The sequence below is a fragment of the Sarcophilus harrisii genome, chromosome 2 (assembly GCF_902635505.1).
Source record: "Sarcophilus harrisii chromosome 2, mSarHar1.11, whole genome shotgun sequence".
Taxonomy (NCBI): domain Eukaryota; kingdom Metazoa; phylum Chordata; class Mammalia; order Dasyuromorphia; family Dasyuridae; genus Sarcophilus; species Sarcophilus harrisii.
Window position 1 is genome coordinate 459411384 of NC_045427.1, and position 25018 is coordinate 459436401.

General features: G+C 35.5%; 1 protein-coding gene across 7 annotated transcripts in view; it reads right to left on the reverse strand.

Moving 5' to 3' along the window:
- The window catches only part of ZNF536 (zinc finger protein 536), a 585974-nt gene that overhangs the window by 555243 nt on the left and 5713 nt on the right, over positions 1-25018 (reverse strand). The window lies entirely within an intron of this gene.

Here is a 25018-nt window from a genome sequence, read left to right on the forward strand (position 1 = left end):
CCTACAAAATGCAAAGTATTGTGGTAGGCCAGGAAATACAAAGATAAAGATGAAAAATAGTATTTGCCCTCAAGTAGATTAGAATTGATTATGGGTATAGTATAAAAGTGAGAAATCAAAGAAAAAATTTTGGGGGGGCAAAAAAAAGCTTTTAAAAATCTTAATAGATGATTCATTGATAGCTACAAACAATCAAAATCTTTATGATTTTTGGATGTGGCTGTGGTCTACACAGTTCAAAGAACAGTGTATCCAGGGCCCTTATATAGAATCTCTGATAGTAAATTAATGCCAAGAGAATCTTCAAAACACAAGTCAGGGCCTGAATCTCTGTATTAACAATTGGCTACCCACACAAAACAATTAAATTGGTCTAGCCCTCACTACTCTGGGGTATGTAGATACTGCCTTTATCACCCTAGGAGTCTTTTCAAAGGCTCTCCTGAGGAGAGGTTCAGATTAACATTTTTGGAGGGTCAACAGCCAAGGTCCCCAGCTGAAGTCTGGAAAAACTTCCCAAACATCCCTAGGGATCTCCACTTTAATCATTAATACTATTTCATCAATTTAACAAACATTCATTTGTTTGCAATAGAGTGTAATTTTTAGCAATTTGACTTTGAAACAAAACTATAAACATCTCAGAACTGTAAGGCATTAAGTAGAATATTGTTTAGATATAACAGGCATTGTTGATAATAATTCTTAGAATTTGTTCTCTAAATATTTTTAATAAATTTAATTAATTTTCTATATTTGAAATTTTTCTTTTAACCTAAAAATAATAAGACCAAGAGGCTGATATTTTTACTCAAGACAATGAGAAATCTAATAGGTTTTGGTATATAAACTGTATAGAAGTATAAAATTCTCCTTGATCGGTTGAATCATTATATTCTCTCTAATCCAACCCAAAGAAGATTTATTAAGCATTTATTATAGGCTAATATTGTACTGGGTTCTGAAAAGACAAAGACAAAATAATTCCCTGTCCTCAAAGAACTTATTTTCTATTCTGGAAATATAACATATCAGTCATTAAATATAGGCAAAATACTTGGAGGAGAGGTTATGTCATCTATGTTAATGAATAATCAAAGCAATGGATTATTTAAAACCACATGTAATACAAATCCATCTTTCTTTACCTTCAGATTGCAGACACTCAATTAGCACTCCTATCTACTACTCGCCTTCCTTACTTTCAGTATCCCAAGTGTTCCCAAACTTGTGTTCTATTCTAAATGACCCCACTCTTATGGTTGAATATTCAGTTGAAATGTATAAAATTCATCAAGTAGGTCTTGAGGCAGTATAGTGTAGTGGAAAGAATTCGGAGAGGGAGTTAATAGATCTGGGTTCAAATTCTACCTGGTCCATTTACCACTGAGACTTGACTCCTGCTTTCTGGATTGCTGGCTGCTTCTCTCAGACCACTATTTTAGGAGCGTCTAGGAAGACATCCTTCTTTCACTCCTTCCTCTCTGGCCAACTGCTTTGCTTGTGCTTTTTTCTCTCCTCTGCAGTCTTAAAACAATGTGCCATGAGCTATGATGGAATCAGTTCTGCTCTTGTTCTTGGATAGAGTGTGTCAATGTGTTCTACTCACCACCCCTGTAACTTTACAGACCTAAATTCTCCTCCTAGGCCCACTCTCCTATGCATATTGTCTCCATCATTAGAGTATAAGTTCCTCAAGGGTGAGAACTATCTTTTCTTTTGTATTTGTATTAGCCATTGCTTAAGAAATACCTTTTTCACCACTGATTTCATTCATGTTACCTACGACTCAGTTTCCTTATCTGTAAATCATGATGTTGGACTAGATGATCTCCATTTCTAACTTTGATATGATTCTATGATTGCTAAGAGAATTAGGTTCCAAGAGTTCTTAGAGCTGATACCTAAATAACTGACTGAAACCAAAGTTAAGCAAGATCTTTTGTATCCTCAGTTCTTCTGACCTTAACACCTGCTGAAAGCAAACTCTTAAAATTCTCCTCCATCTGTGGTTAGAGGGAAAGGATTGTGATAGCATCATCCCCAGTCCAAACAAACCATTAAGCTTCACTGGGATTCCTTTTAGAATATTCTATCGTAGAACTGAAAGATCCATACAATGAATCATAAGTCAGGAATTTTGCAGTGACCCTGAAGGTAAACAGCACCCCTGCACCATGCTGAAGAGTATTTGCTCTGTCACACACTACCATTCTGTCCGAGAGTTCTACTGGGATAGGTCACAATTATGTGAGTAAACCTTTGTATCATCCGTTATCATATACATAATTTTTTTCCTTGATAAAATACGAAGTTCTGTGCCAAAGAGAAGGGAAAAGGGGAGAAGGGCTAGGATCTTTGAAGGAGGCCTGTCGCTAGAAACCCTTTTTAAAGTGCATTTTCATCTTTTCTTTTTACAGTGATCTTCTGCCATGGTGGAATGTAAACACGGCAGGAATAGACAGAATCGCGAATTAAGGATTTGGATGTCTTCCTTTAGAAGTAATCTTCAAAGAATGTGCATCCCAAACATCAGAGTGACTCGACAAGAGCTAGAGCTGCTAGCAGGCTGCATGTAAAACTGTACGGGTCACACCTATTATTACCAGTTGGGTCCTGAATTGCTTTTCAAAATCAATAGAAAACATGTTCTTGTCTCATCTCTTTGGCAAGACAGTGAGCTTGGGAAGAGCTATCTTCAGTGGAAGAAGAAGCAGTGGGTATAAAAAATGTCCCTAAAAGTATCGCCACATTTCACTACTTAAATCTACTTAAATCAGTATGCCAGAAGTGAGAGCCACTGAAGCAATGAAATGATTCCAAACCTGTGGAGGTTGTCGGGCGCAGGGGTGGGGGGGAACTGAATCCTTGGAGGGCTGATGAATGGGAAAAGGGCAACAGATTCTGAATTCTATCTATCACTATCTTTAGTTGGGTCAAAATCTTCCAGTGAATGCATACTCTCCCAATTTACCACTTCTCAAATGTCACCAGACTGCTGCCCTTGAAAATCAGTGTTTTAATTTCAACTTACCATTAGCATCATGTATTTGGAAAAGGAGATGTAGATTTGGGGGGTTTGTTTGTTTGTTTAGTATTATAGATTTAGATTAAGTACAAGAGAATTTAGAGGATATTTAATCCAACACCCTCCTTTTACAGCTTTTAAAGCCCTTAACCTGATCCCAGTCTATCTTTCCAGTCCAACTAGATCTTAATTCCTTCTTCCACACTCTGTGATCCAGCTAAACTGGCTTCTCTTTGTTCCTTACACTTATCTCTTGACTCTGCCTTTACAATGGCTACATCTAAGACTGGAATGTACTCCCTCTTCACTTTTGCCTTGAAGAATCCCTCCTTCTTTTAAGATGCAGCTCAAGCACCAATTTCTCTGTGAACTTTTCCTGAAACTACTCACCAAACTACCACTGCTATCTTTTTCAAACTATTTGTCTTAAGCTATTTTGCATTTCGTTGTATTTATTCTCATTATTCTGTACATACATATATAGTTAATTCTTGTCTTCCTCATTCATACATAAAATCCTTACAAGTAGATAATATTTCAATCATTGCATTTGTATTTCCAGTTTGTCCCTTTGTACCTAGTAAGTGCTTAATAAATGCTTATTGTTTGATTGTTTGATAGTGAACAAATGAAACTGGAAACATTGAGTGATTTGTTCAAGGTCATACAAGTAATAAAAAGGCAGAATAATCATTTGAACCTAGGTTTTCTAATTCTAAATTCAGGGTTCTTTTCACTATACAAATTTGAGTGAATAAGTATTTATTAAGCTCCTACTATGGGCCAAGTATTTTGATAAGGTCTGAGGATATAAAGACAAAAACAGAAAATAAAAACAGTCCCTGGTCTCTAAGAATTCAGAGTTGGGGCAGCTAGGTGGCGCCGCAGGAGATCGAATACTACTCTTGAAGTCAGAAGGACTGAGTTCAAATCAGATCTCAGACACTTAACACTTCCTGGCTGTGTGACCCTGGGCAAGTCACTTAACCCCAATTGCCTTAGCCAAAAAAAAAAAAAAAAAAAAGTGAATTCTAAGAATTCAGAGTCTAATAAGGGAGAAAACATGTAAGATATACCAAAAGATCAATGGCTACAAGAAAATCTGTTAATTGATGTAATCAAACTGAAATATCTAAATCTGAAAACAAGTATCATAGAATCAGTTTCATTACAAATTCTATGCCACAGAAAATCTTTTGGGATCAAATCTGCACTGAAAATTGAAAATGCAAACATAGAAAGATAGTAAATACATATATTAATTATATATAATAAACTATCTAGGAGAAGTTAAAAACCCAACATGACATCAAATTGAGGAATTTTATTAGATACCAACTTAGTACTTAGTGACTGGCCTACCAGCTAAATTTCACCAACTTTCAGAAGAAAAATAAAACTGAGAAACAAAAGGATGGGTGATTCATTCACTGAGAAGTCCTCCTTGTCAGAAAATGAAATCTAATAAGCATTGGAGGAAAACAGCCTCCCATAACTAATGCTGGCAGAGGTCAAAAGTCAAACATACCTGAGGCAGCTTTAATAACACCTTGTCCTGCTGGTTCCATTGGGAGATTATGAAGAGATCGTCTAACTTCTATGGAATGTGAAGTTTCTATGATTAAAGTTAAGGAGATCCTTCCCTTTCTATCACATATGTTGACTGATTACCTCAGGAAGAGCTATATCTTTCAAGAATAGCTGCCTTCTAAAGATATATTAGCCTGTCCTGCCCTACCCTGCCTCATTTATTGGCTTTTCTTGAAAATGTTACAAATTCTTAAAAATCACTTGCAAGCTTTTCTATAAATTACAGTCATTCTACTTTCATCTTCTATTTATTTCCTATTTGGTTTGAATTTCAGACACAAAGATTAGGTAACAGAGCCACATGTTGCTTTCGTTTAAAAGGAGCCTGGTCAACCCTGCCCAACTTGGAAACCTGGCCTGCCAGAAACAATTGTCTGAAAAAAAACAAAGAGGGAAGAGGTTCAAAAGAATGAATTACAGAATTTCACCTCCTCAAAGAGGGGTTCCTGACTTTGCTTTCTACCAGGCAAGCAACGAAATGGGCTTTACATCTTTATGAGAAAAGGATGCTGGGGTAGGAGGTACAGCTGGGGAGGGAAAGAAGGGAAGAGGAAGGATGATCAAACAGAGATTCCAGAGAAGATCTGGCTTGCTTGAAAATTGTGGCTAAAGGACTGACATCAAGAGAATTTCAGCTAAAACAAGAACTAAGTAATGAGATTTTCAGTCCATCAAGTTAATAATATCAGGGGCTTGTGAGTTCATTTGGCCCAATGCCCTCTTTTTATAGATAAAAGCCTAGGGGTATATTAACAGCAGAGTTAGGATTTGAACACAGGTCCTCTGACCCCAAAGTCAGGGTTATTTTCATGAGGACACAAATAATTTTCTCTTTTCTTTCTCTCTTATCCCACTGAATTAAAGTTTTACTTGTCCCCTTTCCCACCTCCACATTCCACATTGTACAGATATTCTATGGGAGGCCATGTTATGAAGACAATCTGGAAAAATGATCTTTCAGAAGGCAAGTGATTGCCCCAGGTAATACTCTAACCAAACAGCACAATTTAACAATACATTAGGCATTTATTAGTAATAGCTAGCATTTACATGGCTCTTTAAGTGGCACAGTGAATAGAGCACTGGGCTTGGAAAGAAAACTTCATGAGATCAAATCTAGCTTCAGACATTTATAGGTGTATGATTCTGGGCAAATCACTTAACCTGCTTACCTCAGTTTCTTATCTGTAAAATGAGCTTTAAAAGGAAATGTCAAACTACTCCAGTATCTTTGCTAAGAAAATCCCAAATGGAGTCATGAAGAATCAGATGAAACTGAAATGTGCCTTACATGTTGACTCACTTGATCTTCACAACCGTGGGAAGAAGTTATCCCTTCTGTATAGATGAGAAAATTAAGGTAGGAACATGTTAAATGAATTGCTCAAGATCACACAACTAGTAAGTAACTGAAATTTGAATTAAGTCTCACATTCTATCCATTGTGCCATCTTGAACAATCTCTACACTAGGTACAGGGGATATAATCTCTGATCTTAAGAGACTTACGTTAATTTTACACAATCATTTGTAACTTGTTCTAAATTTTAAAAATCTTTTAAGGTAAAGAAACCCATTCTTAGTGAGTTCTGCTCTACCCAAAAGTATCAGCTTTCAAGCCTGTCATTTTGGAGTTATTCATGATTACAGTCTTAATTTAATTTTTCTTTAATTAGATTGATGTTTTTTCTCACTGTTTGCAAAAACTTGTCCTCTTGAGTCAAAAAAATGCTGCTGTCTAGTTAGTTTCCAAGGATAATATTTCACAAGAGCCTCAGAAACCAAGTGGGAAATGATATTTAACATCACTTACTGAGTCCAGTCTCTCATTTCATTCATTCATTCAAGGAATGATTGAACATCTACTATGAATGTCATATTTTTATCACTTATTATTACTTTTGCTAGGCCCTATAGGGATCTAAAAAGAAACAACACATGATCCCTGCCCTTAAAGGGCTTACTTTCTAGCAAATATTCTGAATTCAAAAGAACATCTTGTTGGATGGAGGTTATATAGAACTGTGCACTCATTTTTTGAAGCCAGAGGACCTGACTTCAAATCTTGATTCTGCAGCTAAATCATTGGGTGACCTCACAAAGTCACTTTAGCTTTCTTTTGTAAAATGAGCTTATTGGACTTAAACCCTTCCCCTCTCTGGACCTCAGACTCCTGATCTCTAAGATGAAAGCATCGGGCTAAGTTATCTCTCAATTCCCTTTCAGTGCAAATCCCATGATCCTAGAAGATAAAAACAAAAATGAAGGATTATAAGTATAGATATTATATCATCTTATGTTTCTGTAGGAATTATTAACTGTAGGTTTTTCTTAAGGGGTAGAGGATGGAAAATGAGAATTTCAAATACTTTTAGTAAATAGGTCCTTCAAGTTTTATAAGTATCATCAATATCACAAGCCATGAGCAACTTGTGAAATAGGATGTCACATAGGATGCTATAATGCTATAAAGTCCCTTCCTCCCTGCCCCCTTTCCTGTAATTATTTTCTGTGATTTGAGTATCTCATTGAAGACAGTGGGGTTACTCCACCTCACTCATCAGTCAAATGAGTAGCAACCAATCAGTGTGCCAAGATTGCAATATTCTCTGGGACTCCAGGACTACTCCTCTGCCCAGGATTCTCCCATCAAGTACTTCCAAAGATGAAAACTTAGCACAAGCAACAACTTTTATCCATGTTAATCAAGGCCCCACACAGCTGGCACTCAGCGGTGACAAGAAACCTAACGTGAACACTCCGTGCAGAAAGTACTGATGGGTGAGAGGCCTGGGGATGCCATGTGGCCAGTCCCAGAAAAGGAAAAATAGGAAAGAAAATACATTTTGCAGCTACTGAAGACTGGCTGAGATGAGCTATAATGGAAGAAGCAAAAGTTACCCAAGATCTCATCAAGAAAAAGAAGAAAATCTTATTTATTTGATAGTTATTCCCTTCTCAGTCACTAGGGCTACAGTTATTTAATAAACATTGAGGAATTGTCTTCTGAGGTTCTACCACAATCAGTCATTTGTTAGCCATCATGGGGAAAATTATCAAAATGATAAGCCAGATTGGACAAGTTCATTGAGTCTAGTGTTCTGCATGTAACACAAACCAAAGGATGTTCCATAAAAAATTCTCTAAAAGATAAGCATGTATTCCAAAATTTGACAGTCCCTAATCTTGGTCAAGTAATTTCATCTCCAGGGACTTCAGTTTCCTCATCTATAAAAATAAAGGAGTCGAACTAAATGGCCTCTGAAATCCCTCCATAAATGTAAACCCAAGTGATCCTAAGATCCTTCCTTTCCTTTATATCTCACAATGGTTCTATCATACAAAAAAAAATATTATCCACTCCCTTTTGAATTAATTTATTTTTTTCAACTAGCCTAGCAACTCCAACCCATTCTAAATCTCTTTAATATTCCTCTCCAGTAGTTCCCAAGAGAAAAGAAAAATAAGAATCTGAAATAAATGAGGAAGGTGGGAATGGGGGGAGAGGGAGAAATCTCACTTGATCAGTACCAAGAATGGACCTTATAGTGAACTTTCAACCTTGTGCGGTCTTCAAACAGTTTTTATTTCTCCTTTCTTTTCTGAAAGGACTACTGGGCAAAAGGGTTCATTAGCCAAATGATTCCATAAGGGATGCTACTCAAAGAATTCAGAAGGCCTAAAGGGAGGGAGAGCTAACTAAGGAAGAAAGGTTGAGGTCTCCTGAGATGCCATAGACCTTTTGCCCAAATGTAAAAAAGGTGAAAATTTTGAGGGCAGACATTTGAATTCTGAAATCTTCCTGTAATTATAGCTTTAGTCATGAAAATGCATACAAGTTCACAGGGTGATTAATATGAGCACGCTTCTCCAAGTGCAAGTGAGTTGTCAATAAGACAATTAAGCTCTGTCAATAATATGCACTGTATGTTATTATCTGCTATTCTAAATCTCAGGCTATTGTGATCTCTGAAAAACAAAAGAGAACAGCCAGCAGTGAAATAAATACTTTTGCACTAGTGAGATATGTAATTCTCTACTAATTTGATGGCACAGTACCTGTAAAGAAAAAAAATGGATTGCTCTTAAATATCTCATGGAATATAAATAACTCATGGAAATGAAGAATGAGATTCTTTGGAAGACTGTTACAATAGAAAATTAGCAATTCTGTGTATAAAGCAAATCAATTACTTTTATCACATGACCCAAGTCAATAGAGGGACTTGATAGGTGCTACCATTGACTTTAATCAACCAACTATCGGAGTTCAGAAATCAGAAAATCTAAATTCTTTTTTTTAAAAGAAAGAGAGAGAGAAAGAGAGAGAAAGAAAAGGAAAGGAAACACTGAAGATGAGAAGAGACCTGCCATTTAAAAGAATAAAACATACTAGTAAAATTGATGAATGAATTCCTAAGGATAATATATTTTGTGAAATTGTACATTGCTTTTAGCTGTAAAGAACATCCTCTAAATACAAATAGTAAAGCTAAATTCTTCCTCTGTTTCTAAGACAAAAATCTCACACAAATCCAATCTCTACATATTCATGGAAAGAAGCACAATTCCCTTCTTTAAAACAACTGGTAAAGTGTTTTGTATAATAAAATAAAAGCCTACATTCAAACCACTACTTGTTGACATTATAGAACTTGAAAAGGAGTTAGGAATAAAGAGAAAGTTGTCTCCAAATTAATGAGCCAGATATAATAGTACTGTGTCAAAATATTGATTTGATTCCATTCTGCCTATTGTTAGCAATCTGCATTTAGTTGAAGAAAATATAATTTTTTCATTATACCTAGCATTGGTAATTATTACATTATTTTCTGTTTATTATGGGTAAGAGAACTGACTGTCACTTTGGAGATTAATATAGAATAAGTGCATGCTAATTTGTGACAAAGACAAAACACAAAAATCTGATGGGTCCTACCAATAATTTTAGTAGCTTGAAACATTTCTTGGAGGGAAAAAAAAGTAAGAAGAGCCTGCTCAAATGGAACTATATATATATATATATATATATATATATATATAATTCATGTAAAGTTATTTAAATAGCTAAGCCAAAACACTTATCAAACTAATGTTGCAAATGGACTTCATGAAATCCATGCTAACACAGACTTTATGATAAGCAATATCTATATGATAAGCAAACAAAAATTCAGATAATAGTAGAGAGAGAAAGCTTGACAGGGGAAATCAACAAAAGAGAATTTATTTACCAGTATCAGTCTCTTATTACCTTTTCTGAAAAATTTCTTACAATAGTCACAAACACTTTTTTTCTCCCTACTTTCAATTCCTCATAAATTTTGACTAAGGGCAAATATTTGAACAACTTTCCTTAAACTGCAATAAAAGTCATATATTTCTTTCCACAATTTCTCTGTTTGGTCATTTACATTTTAATATTTTACATCTAAGTTATGATTATGTGGCATATGATATATGTATGCACAGGACTGTTCAAAAGGTTTACAGTTATTTAATTTAATATACTTAACCATTTTGAAACCAAATAATGACAGAGTAGAAGGTAATTTGGATTCCAAATTGTTAAGAAATGCTTCAATTCCTAGAACAAAAAAAGTTATCACTAGTAATAACTTAAACAATAGACTATAAATGTCTAGCATATAATATAAAGCTCTTATTTTTTATAATGCTGGGTGCTATTTGTCGTCTGTGAAAGTGAAAATCTACAGTTGTTACTTTGTAAGGATGCTCAATCTATTTACCAAACTTTTTTAGAAGAGGCATCCTTTTCCCTCTTTAAAAAAAAAAAAATCATACTGTATACCCCCAGGATGCAAGCTATTCTCAAAAAGTAAATGCAAAGCCAGGAAAAAATCACACCTACCAGTAGCAGAATGATTAAAGCGCTGTGGTAAGGATGATGGTAAACATTCAATTTACCCTTCCAATTTAACTATAGATGTGGAGTTAGGGGAAATTACCGATAGGTCATCCCAGGTCATAGCAGCCTTTGAAGATCTCAGCAGAGAGTCTGGAAAATAAAGGAACCTTAAAGATCAGCTACAACATGAACTTCTCAGAAAGATCTTGGCCCTGGATAGATGAGAAATCAAGGCATTTGATGGCAACACTAAGAAATATCAATCCCCAGGCTGAATTGTCCACAAAGGGTCCATTGGACACTGTCCAGGAGAAATGATCTGCATTCCATTAGGCGTGACATCCACTTTCTAATACTACAGAAAAAGAGACTATGTAAGGATTTGTCTTTCGAGGAACTCTCAAGCAAAAAAAAAAAAAAAAAAGTCAGTATATTCAACTTACTCTGCCATTGGGTTTCAAATTTCTCTGCTCTGAATCCCCCAACATAAATCGCACCATGCCCCAGATACACTTTTAGGCCTCTGCCTCTTTCCATTTCAGTAACTCATCCCCAATCACAGAAGCTTAAAGGAGGAGTGGTCAGATAGGGATTGTCTGTTTAAAAAAAGGGAAGTGAAGGAACTTATCTCAATAGTAACTTTCTTAGACTCTTCCACTGTATCTAGTTGCTGAATCATAAGCTTCAGAGATTGAAGGGACTTTGGGATTCTTAAGGTCCAAATCCTTTATTTTCACAAATGAAGAAGTGAAGATAAAAAAAAGATAAAAAGACTTATCCAAAATCATACAGGTAATTTTCTCTTTGTTTGATGGGGTTTTTTTGTCATTTATTTATTCACCAAACAAATATTTATTTGGCATTTATGAAATTCAAGGTGCTAATTGTCCTTTAGTGACTGACCACTAAGGCCCCATTAATTTCTCCCTTCTCTAAGCTCCACTAGCATTTACTCTTTCTATCGTTGGGTTCTTACTAAAAGCTATATTTGACACCTCTGTTGTTTTATTTCTTTTGTTTGTCATTTAAAACAACTCTGAAATTTTTACCTTAGACGCATCAGAGCAGCCAAAAACTCTTTTTTTTTTAATGAAAATAAGTGTTAGAGGGTCTGTAAAAGAATAGGTACTCAATAAAAATTGGTGGAGCCATGAAATTATCCAACTATTAGGAAATTAATTTGTGATAAAACCTCAAAAGATATGAAACTATACCTATTTTTTTGGTCTAGTAATAGCACTGCTGGACATATGTACCCTGAAGAGGTTAAAGAGAGAGAAGGACCTATTTGTACAAAAATATTATATCACATTATATAATAATTTAATTTAATTAATAATTTATTTAATTGTTTATAATTATAATAAATTAAATAATAAATTAATTAAAATATATAAAGAATAAAATAATTTAGTTAATTACATCTAATTAAGGAAAATCTCAACAACTTTTGGTATATAAATACAATGTAATGTTATTTTACATAAGAAAGTATAAATATGAAGAAATATGAACTCAAGAAGGCTTCTATAAGCTAATGCTAAGTGAAAAGAAACAGAAAGAAGAAAAATTTTAATAACCATCAGTATGTAAAGGAAAAAAATGTTGAGAGATTTTAGACCTTTTGTTAAATGTAGTGTCTAATCATCAATTCACATGACTTATGGGGAAGGACATCTCCTATCTCTCAGTAAGAAGTAGACTAGGTATGTGTGTGTTATGTCTATCTGTGTGTGTGTGTGTGTGTGTGTGTGTGTGTGTGTAGATAGACAGATAGAGATAGATATAGATATAAAAAGTCATACCTTTTCATACATGGCCAGTAAATTGGTTTGTTTTGCTTACCTCTGTGTGGTGAAGGATAGAAGAATCAGTGGAGGAGAAAAAAGCATCAACAAAACTTTATTTTAAAAGAAAGAGATGTTAAGACATTCCTCTCCCCGCCCCTTCTTGCTCTAAGAATGTTAATGATATCAAAACGACTATTGCAGCTAAAAAAGCCATGTTTATTCACCAACCAAAACCTGAATCCTAGCTCTTCTATTTATTAGCTATGTAACTTTCAACAAGAACACTTCCCCCCTCTGGAACTCAGTTTCCTCATCTGTGAAATGAAGGGTTTGGATTAGATGGTCCAATGTCCCTCCTAGTCCTAACTCTATTATCTTATTAAGTGACCTAAAATGACTCTCCCTTGCCAGTTTCAGAGAAGGCCACTTTGGGAAACCCTGAGATGTAAATTAATTCTGCCCTGATCTTGTTGAGTTCCATTAACACTTATTGTTCTACTCTATGAAACCAAAGTGAGGAGGAAAAAAAGAAAAAGGGAGCATTTGAATTTCTGTGTTTTTTTCCCAAGGAAGAGAATTTCAGGAACTCAGCCTGAAGGATAAAAGAGGGCTACAAGTCTTGGGTCATAGATTCTTAAGCTAGAGGAAACCTAGAGAGCATCCTGGTCTAGGATCATAAGCTTAGAGCTAGAAGGAACCTTTGAGTCTATTTAATCCAACAATCTTACTTTATAGAAGAGGAAACTGAGGCACGGATGGAGAAAATAGCTTGGCTGTTATCACTTTGGCAGTTATAAGCAAAGCTGTATTTGATGCCAGATTTAATGTCTGGGACTGAGAAAAATCTTGAGAAAAAAGGAGCAAACCAATCTCCAGTATATATATATATATATATATATATATATATATATATATATATATATATATATGTGTGTGTGTGTGTGTGTGTGTGTATGTGTGTGTATATGTATGTATGTATGTATATATGTGTGTATATATAATTAATATTTATTAATGATAATTAGACTATATATAATAATAATAAATAATAATAAAGTATTTGCATAGATCTTTAAGTTTTGCCAAATTCTTTGCAAATATTATTTCATTTAATCCTCATAACAACCCTAGGAAGTGGGTATTATTATCATTCCCACTTTACAGATGAAAAAACTAAGATAGGTAGAGATTATGTCATTTAATCCTCACAACAACTCTGGAAAGTAGATACTATTATTGTTATTATTCCCACTTTACAGATAAGAAAGCTAAGGTAGTCAGAAATTAAATGGCCAGGATCATATGGCTAGTAAGAATGTGAGACCAGACTCAGTCTTCCTGACTCCAGGTCCAGCACTCTATACACTGCAACACCTAAATGCTTATTATCTAAAAAATACCAAAAGACAATATTTGATAAGCACCTACTGTGTGCCAAAAACTTTGGAGGCTCCAGAACACTGGATAGATCTCCAAAGAGAACTTATGAGAACACATATACAAGACTGGTGCAGGACCAAAAGGTGTGGCTAGGTTGAAATTATAATCAGAAGAATGATGACTATTGGATGACTCATGAATACAATGGAATTGAAGGTAATTACATTCTTTTCCACTGCACAAAAGTAAGTTTGTAAAGCTAAATTTTAAGATGGGTCTCAGGTTCTCTCTCAGAAATTAAGATGAGGACAGAAGCCCTCCCTGCTCTTACCCACGGAGATCTGGGAACAACCCCCCAAAAAACAAGAGGAGGGAAAAATCCCTTTAAACCTTTAAACCACCGTGGATGAGCCAAGATGGAGGTTTCCTGGGGAAAGGGAAAAAAAAAGAATATGGCCTGGAAAACTACTCAGACTTTCTAATTATATGAGAATTACAAAATCAAATGTATCTGAGCTACTCCCTTATACACATTAAATTGGTAAATATTATTTTTATATTAAAATTATTTTTTTTAATGTTTGCAGGTTGTGGGAAGCTATCCACACTCTCCTATCACCCTGATGGTGGAACTGTGGATTGAGGCAAACTTTTGTGGACAGCAGCACGACCATTTAAAATAAAAATTACAAACTTATTCTTACTCTTTAACCCAAAGACAACATCATTAAGACTTTACTCTAAGGATATTAATTGAAAAGGGGAATAGGGGGAATATCTATCTCTCCAAAAATATTGTAGCAGAATTTATTGGTAAGAGGAAGAAAAAATAGGAAATAGTATAGATACTCAATGATTGGAAAATGATGGAAGAAACTGGGATGTATAAATATGATGGAATATTACTGCATCATATGAAATGGTTATCATGAAGAATAAAATAAGATTCTTGTGAAGTAATGCCAGGGGAAGAAAGTAAATCCAGAATAGCAATATGCCTAATACAACTCTGTAAGGATAGAATAGGGACAGAACCTACCTGTGATTTCATTGCTACAGGGAATTCCCAGATGAGGAAACTTCCTCTGCTAATGCAGGTCAGCACTTCTGAGTCTTAGAGAGTTGCCTAAAGCATTCAGAAGTTAAATGAATTACTCAGCATAAGACAATCAGCATATGTCGAAGAAGGTTTTAAACTTAGGCCACCCTACTCCAGAGACCAACTCTTATGTCCAGTAAGCCACAGGGCTACGTAAACAAAAGTATTATGTTTCTTTCTGTATTCTTCTCTAATATGTTTTCTTCTATTTATTTTTACCAGAATGTGCTTCTATTATTATTATCATTATTATTTACATAATTATAAGACAATGGAAAAACAAATCAGAAAAGAAAAATTATTTTGTTTATAATTAATATATATTTTTAAAAGCAAAATTTAAATTATTTGATTTAAAATTATTTAATTATCTTAAATTTCTTTAATTATTATGTTTGAACTCTTAAGCACTAATCTTACAAGGAATAGGTAAATGACCTATTTAAGGCCACAAAGTTGACATGTGTCAAAGACCTGATTTAAGTCTCTATGACTCCAGGCAGGTCATTATGCTTCTAACTAATGTTAATTTTCAAAACTGAACCAAAAAAAATTGAGAGTGAAGTAGAAGAGAAAATGGGGTTACACTCCTGGGTCCCCTGTAGTATCTCTGTCTCTAATCTGTTAGAAGATTATATATCTTTATATATATTACATATCAATATATCTTTAAGATTCCTGAAATCGTTCCTAAAAAGATCCAGCATATGAGTAGTTTCCAAAGCTTGGCCCAGCAGTAGCTGTGCTCTGGTGTTTAGAATACAATAAATGTCTAGGCTTTTATTGCAAGTGTGACTTAGTAACTTAGTTATGATATTTAATAAGAAAAACAGTTATCACCTCCTTAGTGTCTTATCAAGTGTAACATTATTCTTCCCATTAAATCTGAGATGACTTTTTTTCTTTACTCAGTGGTAAACGGGAGCAAATGAGAGTAAGTGGTCAGTGAGATGTTTGCCCCACTGAAGTGGTTCAAGGTCCAGAAATGTTTGAAGAATCCCTACAATTGGAGACCGTGCTGGGTTGACAATGGCCGACCATATTCAGAAAAGGGAATGAGACCTTGGAAGACAAAGCAGGATGATACAGTACAAAGAACACTAGATTTAGAGGCATCAGGACCTGGGTGCAAGGCTGGTTTTGTCAGTAATCAGCTATGGGACTGAGCAAATCATATCCCCATACTGGCGTTAGTTTTCTCACCTATAAAACTGAGAGTATTAGACCAATCATCATTCGAGTCCCATCCTACTCTAAATACTCTGATCCCAAGTTTCTGAGTCTTCTGAAAAGTTTTTCTTGAACATTATTCACTGGAGATATGTGAAAATTTTGTGTGATATTTGTTTGTTTTCAATAAGCTGTTGAAGGGTCCCATGCAAAACTCTGTTGATCCATCTAAAATCACTTTTTCAGAAAGAAATATTAAAAAGTCAGCACTTTATTGAAGTAGATTTCATTAGAAGTTACCAAATAAGATGTTCCTTTAGATCAATCTCAAGAAGAACAAGAGCAGAATGAGAATATGTCCTCACCAGCATTCTCACTGTGGATGGGACTTGTATGTTTCTAAAACATTTACCCCTATTTGTGAAAAGCCAAAACAAATTCAAGTTCTTCCCTCTTTGGGAATGACCCTGACTTTCACTTTGACTTCAGTTAATATCTTGTTTGTGTCTCTAATGCCCTTATCATAATTAATTGTGTATGGTAGAATATTGGATTTGGAATCAGGAAGGTGTGAGTTCAAATGCTATCTTAGATACTTGCTAATTGTATGATCCTGGGCAAGTCACTGAACCTATCTGCACCTCAGATTCCTCCTCTGTAAAATGAGGATAATACTGCATAGGATTGCTGTGAGGACGAAGAGTTATCACATGTAAATTGTTTTGTAAACCTTCAAGTGCTATATGCAGTCTATTGATGCAATTATTATTAATTATTATTTTAGCATGTATCATAGTCCTGACTATTTCGCAAATTCTCTGAAGGTAGGAACTACTAGGTTTTCTTTTTCTTTGTATTTCTCCCAATTCTAGTACAGAGCTAAGCACATATCTATAATATTGCAAACTGCTACCCATCCATGCCTTCTCATCCAATAGAAACACTGGCCATGTCCTCCCATGTAGAGCTAGATGCATAATAAAGGTTTGGTGAATTGAACGAAATTCCTGATTTTTTAAATGTTTATTTTCCAACCAAGCAAAACAAACTTCCCAGTAATTGGCAGGGAGGGGTGAGAAGAGAAAGGGAAGATGGCTCAGGGAAGTGACCCTAAAATAAAATCATTTAAATATTTAGGAATCATTCATCAATACCTGCAAACACCACTAAATTTTGCTCTAGTGTCTCCCACTTCTTCAGAGACAACATACTATCTTTGAAAACTTGTAAAATCAGAGAGTGTTATACAAAGGGTTAAATATCAGCCACATTGTCAGGGGGAAAAAAAAGACTTAAGAAGCTCCTTCACCCACAAGTCTAGCAATGATTAGGCTAACTAAGGATGGGAGATTGCTTAGCATAAATATGTTCATATTTAAACAAAAATTATCATATTAGGATTTTGCCTTAGATGCCATGGAGAGAACCTCTGTTTTCTGGAGAAACAAATCCTCCCAAAGCCATGCTTAATAGCATCCCTACCACTCTCTAATAAACTCCACAGGAGACCAATTCTAACCAGAAGCCAGTGAAAGAGAAAGAGTTGCACCTTCTCAATTTTGTCCCCAGGACCCACACAGATGGAATGTCCTCACCAACCATATCACGGAGCAAATTGTTTTTGAGAGTGGAATTTAGATCTCATGCAGAAATTGCCTGATGTTTATCTGCACAATAATATCATAATGACAAAAAAGAGAAAGAGACAGAAAGAAAGGACCTGATTGTTCTTTAAAAGTTTTCCTAACAGTGACACCTGAGGCCCCCGTCAACTAAATAACAGCCTGGCATTTTTCAATTAAACACAGACAGTCCCCCTCATCAAATAGAGCAAACACTTGCTGAAGAATATCACACATTGACATATCCTTGATCCAAATTTGGGGCTGCTGTCAAAAAAAAAAAACCCAGGATCAAGGTTGCTGATATCAGGATGCTGAGAGGTTAGAATGCCAAATACGGCCCATTTTCAGCAGGAGCCTTGAATACATCAGGCTTCCAGTATTATGAGTATATCACTTGACTTTATCAGACAACTATCCCAAAAGAATAAAGAATGCCAACAAAAATACCATGACCATCCCTTCAAAGAGACAGGACAAATCATCCTAAAACATGTCACAGATGGATTTTCAAGAGGACTGCTGTCCAGAAGAACATGCTCAAAATGAGAACATTATATATCATCTACTTGGAAGCTGGCTAATCTACCTTGGTTAGAAGTGAGAACTGTTGCTGTTGCAAGACAATGCTCTCTTGGATTCTTAATAGGCAATTTGCTTTTTAAAAGATACAAATCCATTTGTGTGTCTAGCCTTTCCTTCCAGCTTCCTTAGCAACAGCTGGGACAGGAATTTAAAAGATAAACATGATTCTAGCCCACTCCCAATCCCCCTCAAAAAAAACTTTAATGAAAGCTCTTTTCTTAAATCTGTGGGGTGTTTAAATGAGTTTGTAATTGTAATGGCATCCTATGGGTAGAAAAGATTTGGAAAAGAAAGAAGTTAGCTAAAAAACAGAAGAGCAAAGAGCAGTGGTCAAGACGACAAAGGGGAAAGAATTGAGGATGGATTTCTGCGTGGCTTTTTGCTTCTGAAATGATCTAGTGTAAGTCTGTTAAAGCTCCAAACTGAGCTGAAACTACTCAGAAATGGCAAGAAGCTTATGCAGTGGGACCTGCACTGATGCAGCTCTCAGAGATCAGAGGAGGTTTTCCCTCTTCAGACACAATCCTTTCATGTCAATACATGGCCCCCTTCCTGGTGCAGCTTCCCACCCCACCCTATTTCCCACCTTTTGAACTCTCCTTCTGTTACAGGAGGGAGACCACCACTGTTAAGACCTGAACCTGCATTTTTCAGGGAAAACATTTATGGGGGGAAAAGTTTCTCAGACATTTAAGAACTCCCTGAGCTGGGTTTAATTAACAGATCCAGCTATGTTTCTTTAGTGAACATAAGTATTTTCTAGTTGTAGACTTACATGGACTAAAATAGCCACTTAGCATCAAACATATCACAAAATAAAAAAGAAAAAAAATTAGAAGTCCTGGGGTGGAGGAGACAACATAATTAAACAGCTTGAAGTGCATTTTCAATAAGACTTTTCCCCAAGTATTCAATAGACTTCATGGGAATGATAGCCTTTCATAATTTGGTAAGGTCTGCATCATTTCACTTCAAAAAGATATCATTTAGAAGTTCAAAATCATGTTTGTGCTCCTTTTTTCTCTTGGCAGTTAAGAACAAACATATTCCCAGGTTTTTGAAAGATGAAATTAAATGTTGAAATATTTAAATAAATTAAATTTAGAGATAATTATAGGCACACACACACACACACACACACACACACACATATATATATATATATATATATATATATATATATACATACACAGAAATATACATATATTTGGTCAATTGGTCAAATAGAGTTTATTAAGCACCTGTTATGTGCCAAGCACTATGTTAAGTGATAGGAACACAAAGAAAGGCAAAAGACAATTCCTGAACTGCGATTATAGATGTGTGTGTGTGTGTGTGTGCATAAAATCATCTCCAAATCTCAGTTTGCTATCTCTATAGTAACTCACTGCCTTTTTTCTAGTATTCACCCCTAAATATTGTGTCTCCTTGGAATCCAAATTAACAGTAATGCTTATGTTAGCCAAGTAACACATTTTGATTTACATTTTTTAAAGATAGATTTTTAACAACCAAGGTAATATCTTTAAGAAAGCAATGGGGAAGAGTTTTTTGTGTATATATCAATTAAGACCTAAAAAAAAGATATAAATGCTGAAATTCCTAGGACTTTTCTTCTACAGGCACCTGAGGAATATATATATATATATATATATATATATATATATATATATATAGGTAAGCCCCGCTATTACTAATGGAAATTATAGACATAAATGTCCCTTGAATTAATGCAAGAACAAGCCCCTTAGGGCCCTATCCTACAGCCCTTCCATGAACCTAAATCCCATCAGAATCAATGGGAATTACATGCAAGTAAGAGCTGCAGGCTTGGAATAATGGTAACATCACTATAATTAAGGCTGAATAGGCATTTCAGTGATTAACCTTGATTTTAGGGAATCCACATTTTGGCCTTTACAATCTGAATAGAGTTATTTTATCTTTCCTTTTCATATACTTTTATGATGAAACAACCAAAAATAAATTAGAGAAAGCTAGGGGTTTGAGATGGCAGCACAACAGACACAAATGGAAAAGGCTAAATTTCTGAATATAAGCAAAGAACAGCAGACTCGACCTGACAACAAAACCTTGGGGAAAATGAGATCTGGATGAAGGAAGAAGATGACTACTCTGAATGAAGAGCACACATTCTTCCAGGACACCAGCCCCCACCTTGGTTAATCAAAAAAGACCCAGCTCTATAGAATATGGGTAATCAGACTTGTGCTGTAGTGATACAGAACTTTCAGGATAATGTCAATGCAAGCCTACAGTGATCATTTTTCCTATGTCAAAATGGCACTTAATTTTCTCATTGTAAAGCCACCAACTAAGAATAGGAAAAAACGCAGGGGAGGGGGGGGAATACCCATAAACTGAATCTTTTGCCATTTACCTTAACATCCTTTCTAAACGTGCATTCCTCTCAAAATCAGGGTCATCCTTTCAGCTTTCCCAAGCTGAAGGGAATTCCAAGACACAGATTCTAATTCTAGCTTTTCTACTTTCCAACTTTGTGACCTTGGACAGATCACTCAACCTTTCTGAAATTCTGTGGTTCATCTGTAAAACAAGGCCACTAGACTAGAATTCAGGGCAATCAGATATAGTCCACAGTTCCACCCAAGATCAGCCCAAGCCAGATTAAAATGAAACTGAGAAATATTTAACAAAAATAAATAAAAATATAATAAATCACAGACAATATTACATTTTAAAACTAAGTCAATGAGGTCCACAGGGATCCTTATGTATAATTTAGTTTGAATTTCTATTTGAGTTTAAAACCACTGATTTGCTATAATCTTTAGGATTCTTTTAGCACAATATATGTCAGGTTTGTCAATTTGTTTAGCAAAAAAAAAAAAAAAAAAAAAAAAAAGAATAGGATGACCACTAGAAAAGCAGGGATATAGATTTAGTGCTAAAAGAATCTTCTCTTTTCTCGCTTACGTTAAAGATGAACCTAATAAAATCAAAAGCAAGTCACTCTGAGGGCCACTGTCTTATAGGCAAAGTCCATGCTCAAAAATAAACAGGGAAAGTCTATATCCAGATCCAATGGGGGAATATGAGAAATAGTATGATTAATAACACATACTATTGTGCCCAACTTGCTCTTCATCTTAAATAATAAAATAATAATAATAATAATACTATTTTTTGAATGCTGAGTGCTTTGTCTATGACAGTTTAAAGGCCACACAGGTGGCTTAAGAATAGGGAAATTATCCCTACATTATATGAAAATTGAATTTCCTTTTTACTTCAGTAAACTTCTGGAAGGATAACCTCATAGTACTCCAATTTAAGTCTTGGTATTCAAGTAGCAATATTTTCACCAAGACATTTCCTGATCTTTTGAAAAAGAAAGCCAGAGTTGATTACTGTAAAAATAATAATAATAATAATTAATAATAATGATGATGATCTTCATCCATCTCAGAAGCTCTGACCAGCTTAAAAGGGCATGGCTTGTACTTAACATTGATCATATCACCAGAGTAAGGATCTGAGAAGATTTTTTAAAAATTAAAATTGGGACATGAACCCAGAAAGACGAAATCCAATGGGTCCAGTCTTGTAAAGGATTACTTACACTAGCCATTCCATCCCAAAAGGTAAATTTAATTCATTTCATAGCACCAATGGCAAATATTGGCCTATAGGTTTAGATAGAAGTAAAAATAAGGAACTACTTGCATTATGAATTGATCAGCTTTCTGCTAGACATTATAGAAGGCAGCTAGGTGGTACAATGGATAGAATGCCGGCCCTGAAGTAGGAAGATTCATTTTCCGGGGTTCAAATCTGGCCTCAGACACTTCCTAGATATGTGACCCTGAGCTAGTCCCTTAACCTTGTTTGCCTCACTTTCCTCATCTGTAAGATATGCTGGAGCAAGAAATGGCAAAAATTCCAAATGGGGTCACAAAGAGTCAGATATGACTCACCAACCATACAACAGACTTTGAAGAGAATTCCATATCTACCATTCATTGAGTTAATCCATTCTGCATTTTGGAAATGAGCTATAGCCTTAAACAAGTGTACAGATCACCAGGTGGTCCCTTTGATTTTTACTGACACCTTATTCCAGAAGAAAGACTTTATAACCCAACTCTACTATTTGTTTCTCTCAGGCTCTCTTAGCTCCCCCTCCCTAGTGGACAGAAAGGATAGAATTTTCTGGGACAAGTAAGTCATTCATGGAATGAATATAGCTGGGCAGTGCAAATTCACCAACCAGGGCTCCCCAGTGTCTCATTTCCTATTCTATCCTGGTTCAGTCACTCTTTAAGTCAATTCCTAAAGTCACCAATAGGAGGTCAGAATAGATCAAGACCATGAGCCTTAAACTGAAAGTAATTGCTTCCTCCTTCAGAATTCTAAAACTTTGTACCCATCAAATAGTCTCATACTTTAATTTTTGTTGTTGTTAGTGATTTAGGTATATGTCTTTTCTTATGAGAATTAAAGCTCTATGAAAAGAGAGACTGAATCTTACATACTTTTCTATTCTTCCACTAATGCCTAGTCTGGTGTTTTGCATATTGCAGATACTCTATAAATGTTTATTGGAAGAATGAATGAATGGGAATGAGATAAGCCACCAATATATTGTCCATTCCATCTATGGATGGTCCCTCAATATCCAAATGGAACTCCCCCTTTTCTTGTTCTTATTGTTATATCTTTTCTTTTCAAACTTTCTAACCTATATACATGGACAGAAAAAGTTAAGATTCAATTCTGTCTCCTCTCCACCTTCCCCCATATTTTTCCACACATCTACAAATATAATCTGTCTTGAACCAGACATGAATTTCATGAACTTCTAAACCACCCATAGTTTTTAGCCACCTTTACAAAACAGACATCTCATTCTTGCTTGCTTCCACCCCGGTGCCCCCAACACATCGTTTCAGGCCTGAAGCCAAAGATTATTCTCTCTAAGTGAAAACTTGGGCCTAACATTTTTGTCTTTCCAAAATCTAGCTTCAAAAGCAAAACACATGAGAATTGAAATTAGGGAACCTATTCTTTCTTCTCCTACCAATCTAAAGTCCTACAAAAGGACCAAATACCTAAACATGCAAGAATGCAAAATCTTCCTAGCACGGATGATAGGGAGAGTGGGATAGGGAGAGTCGTAATGAAGTGGAAGGTGAAGATGAGCAGGTCTAGGGCTTCTTTTCTGATGAAGAACAAAAAAATTGACCTACAAATAGCAGATTTCCATGTTTTCACTTTTGTAAAGTCTGCCTTTAAATAATGTTGAGAACTCAATACAAGTAAATATCTCAGCTTACTTACAGCCTTATTAAAAACACTAAATCCAAAGATGTTAAAAGGCTATAATTGTCCTCATTCAAACTGGGAAAATAAATCTATTTGCTTTTATTTTTCTTTTATGACACTCTTTTAAAAAAATAAGTTCATCTATATTCTCAGGAACGGCTTTTTCTTTTTCTTTCTCCATTCAAGACACCTGTGCAATTCAAAACCAACTTTTGAGCAGAAGGCAAGAAGGGGAAAAAGCACACACACACACACACACACACACACACACACACAGCTCTTTAACTCTGATTTCCTGACACTTAAAGATGAGCCTGTGCTCTAGTGCTTATTCGGACTGTAAGTGGGAGACTATTTTAATGGGCTAGTGGATTTTATAGGTCTGTTCTAATGTAAATTTCCTTGGTCACCTAAGGCTGGCTAGACAACTTAATGTGTCAGCTTTCTGTAGTGCAGATCACACTTTCTCATCTGAGTCTCCCCTTCAGTTCTGGAAGCTAAATTGTGACCAAAGGCTCCAACTTCTCGTCTCCTCCCCACCTTCTTGGAGGATCAAGGGGCTATTGGCCTCTAGCATGGATACCAGTGTGACCGACATCCTCTTCATTCTTCAAACCCTCCCGGAAGACAGCCACAACCAACATAGTTAACTTGCTGAGTACTGAAGACGTAGACCTCCGTAGACAAGATAAGCACCCCAAAGCACAAACAATACCTTTGGCAGTGCAGTGGTCCAAGTGAATGCAAATTTACTGAAAGCATTTTCTAGAAGTTTTCCACAATTACCATTTATGTCTTCAGGAATTGTTTCGCTAAGCCTAGTTTAGGGTGAAAACATTTTAGAGACTATCTCTGCAGATGAAATACGAGGTACTAACCTTTTTTCACATGCCCAGATGTTAAGTTCATTTTCATCACATTTATGCAAATTTCATTTGAACAGTAAATCAAAAGAAAGCTTAAATCATTGTACACTATTAAAAAATCAACACTAAATCCGGTTTACTCCCGGTAATATTAACATAAAGTCACACTTAAGAGAATGAGGAAAAAGAACAGATGTCATTTTAAGTTCCCCAACCTAAAGATTAGCTAAACGCAGAGAGGGAGAGAGAACAATTTCTGGACATCATAAAAGATGAATTTATATATCTGGCCATTAACTGATCGTGACTTTATCAAATTAAAGGCATACTTTGTTTATGATACCCATGTAACCCTGTAATAAATCAAAGCTCTCTGAAGTTGATTCAAACTTTGAAAAAATAAGAGTCAGCATAACAAGGGGATAGAATCTCTGTTAACATTTGAGTTTGTAGGCATGAGAAGGTTCAAAGACAAGAGTCTTGCTATATTCTGGAGTCTAGGAGCTCTCTTCTCTATGGGGGAAAAAGTTAATTCATAGGGCTCATCGGGTTTACATTTGTCAAGGAGCAGGACGTCAATGCTATCATTATCAAGCAAATCAGCCAGGCGTTTAATGGTAGAATCAGGAGACATTTGCACTTCACTATCAGAATGACATCATAACTAAAACAGCCTTCAGCAAGAAGCGCCTATTCACAAAGCAAAGAAAAA